The sequence below is a fragment of the Neomonachus schauinslandi genome, chromosome 6 (assembly GCF_002201575.2).
Source record: "Neomonachus schauinslandi chromosome 6, ASM220157v2, whole genome shotgun sequence".
Lineage (NCBI taxonomy): Eukaryota > Metazoa > Chordata > Mammalia > Carnivora > Phocidae > Neomonachus > Neomonachus schauinslandi.
This window is the reverse complement of record NC_058408.1, coordinates 25191630-25194335: the sequence shown is the minus strand read 5'-3', so window position 1 is coordinate 25194335 and position 2706 is coordinate 25191630.

Here is a 2706-nt window from a genome sequence, read left to right as displayed (position 1 = left end):
AGCCTTCCAGCTGTGAGCCAATACAGCTACGAGATGGGCCTGGGACTTGTGCTTGGCCAAGTGAGAAAATTCTCCCTGACTGTCGCCTCATGAGGGAGTGAAGGGGACTCTTCACAGCCACAGTGAAGCCCTTGGCAGCTGCCTGCAGATCTATCGAGGTTCCTACCCACTGGTCTGTGGGCCTGTAATATCTTTCCAATACCTATTTCTTTTCTCTTGAATTAGCCATTCCACTTATTTTCTTAAATTGCAAGAAAAATAGATGTTCACAGCAGATGAACAAAAGAATAACAGAAATGCAATACATTGAAGTTGGAGTTCTCTCCCCAGGAAAACCACTGTTATTCGTTTGTTATGTATCCTTACAAACCTTTTTCTAGCCATATACAGAGAGAGAGACTAGATCTCTAGAGAATATGGGGTTATGGGAGATGGGAGGGATTATTACCCCAAAAAGGGATCATATGAAATATATTCTTATTTATTCTTTCCCTCAGTGATCTAGTATAAACATTCTTGTCAGTACATAGCGATCTGTGTCATTCCTTTTAATGGCTGCATAGTATTCCATTGGGTGAGCACAATTTAATCCTTATCTGTTGCCAGACATGAACATTGCCTCCAACTTTCTAGTATTACAAATAATGATGCAGTAAATATCCTTATACTTACATAATTTTGTATAACTGTGAAAATACCTCTGTAGGTAAGGACTGCATAGAAATCATTTCAGGAGCAAAGGATATACGCATTTAAAATTTTCATAAAAGACACTGCTAAATTGTCCTTCTGCAGTTACACCCACTTCCCAACGACATAGGGAAGTGCTCACCCCCTGCTCACCCCCCAGTTATGAATAGTTTAATATATTTTAGTAATTCGATAGATGGAAATCTTTGTTTCTCATATGCATTTCCCTATTGATGAGGGTGCGCATCTTTTTCAAAAATGTATTAGCCAATTTGCTTGTAGATTTTTTTCTTATTGCTTGATTTCTTCATGTATTAGAAATGTGAACATTTGGGGTGCCTGGGTGGTTCAGTCGTTAAGCGTCTGCCTTCGGCTCAGGTCATGAACCCAGGGTCCTGGGATCGAGCCCTGCATTGGCCTCCCTGCTTGGCAGGGAGTCTGCTTCTGCCTCTCCCACGGCCCCTGCTTGTGTTCCTGCTCTTGCTGTGTCTCTCTCTGTCAAATAAATAAATAAAATCTTTAAAAAAAAAGTGAACATTTTATCAGTTATATATTGCAATTATTCTCTCCAAATTAGTGATTTGTCTTAAATCTTGGTTTTGGTGTCTTTGGCTGCATATACGTTCTTTATAATTTTTAAGATTTATTTATTTTAATTTTTTTAAAGATATTATTTATTTATTTATTTGACAGAGAGATAGCACAAGTAGGCAGAGTGGCAGGCAGAGGGAGAGGGAGAAGCAGGCTCTCCGCTGAGCAGGGAGCCCGATGCGGGGCTCGATCCCAGGACCCTGGGATCATGACCTGAGCTGAAGGCAGCTGCTTAACCAACTGAGCCACCCAGGTGCCCCAAGATTTATTTATTTTAGAGAGAGAGGGGGGAAGCAGGGGGGAGGGGCAGAGGAAGAGAAAGTCTTAAGCAAACTCCTCATTGAGTGTAGAGCCCAAAACGGGGCTCAATCTCACAACCCTGAGATCATGACCCGAGCTGAAACCAAGTTGGACACTCAACTGACTGCACCACCTAGGCACCCCTACATTCTTTGTAATTTCTATAATTTTTTTCTTTACGGCTTTTGGGTTCCTGACCACACTCAAGAAAGTTCTCCCTGTCCCCAAACTCTCCATGAACATACTGACACGCATTTTCCCCCAGAGGCAGCATGTTGTAATGGTTAGTTGTAGAAGTGGAAATTCTGGAGCTAGCTGCACTTCTTAGGTTCAGATCCTAGCTCTGGCTAATCTCTCTGTGCCTTCATTTTCTCATCGGTAACATGGGGTTGTGGTGGTGGGGATTAATGAGTTAATATATGGAAAGCATTTAGAATAGCGCCTAGCAGATAGAAAAACTCCTTCCTTTATAGTTGTTTTTTTTTTTACATTTAGATCTTCACCTTTTCTGTTGCATGATCTTTTCCTCAGGTGGAGAGCCAGTTTTATAAAATAGTCCGTTTTCCCACTGACTTGAAATGCTACCGTTAGAATAGACTGAGGAGCAGGTCGTCCCGAGGAGGGCCCTGCAAGGCTTGACCAGCGTGCAGCCCCCCATGATAACCACACTTGCAAGGACGCTAGTCAGTGAGTACTTGGGGGCCTCCGTGGGATCCTGCTAAAGGCAGACGTTTTGAAGCTGAATTAATAATGTTCAGACACTCGGTGGCCTCTGCCCTCTGAGCCCCACCCAAACACAGGACCGGGAAGGTCACCCTGGTTACCCTGCGCGGTTGCCTGCTGAGGGAGGTGTTCTTGGGAAAGCAGGCCCAGGCTAAAGGTGTTACCACCAGCTACGTTCTCCAAAGTCGTCCTGGTAAGAGAGGAAGTGAAGCGAACTGTCCCGCTGAACTTGACACGAGGAGAAGAGAGAACGTGCCTCCAGGACGGATGCATTTAGCTGTGAAGGGTGGCTGGAGCCGGTGGGAGGTGTCTCCGGGGGGGGGGGGGGGGGGGGGGGTCTCGCGGGGGCCCCACTTGGGGGGGGGGGGGGGGTGGGACCCCCCCGGGGTCCCCCGCGGGTTT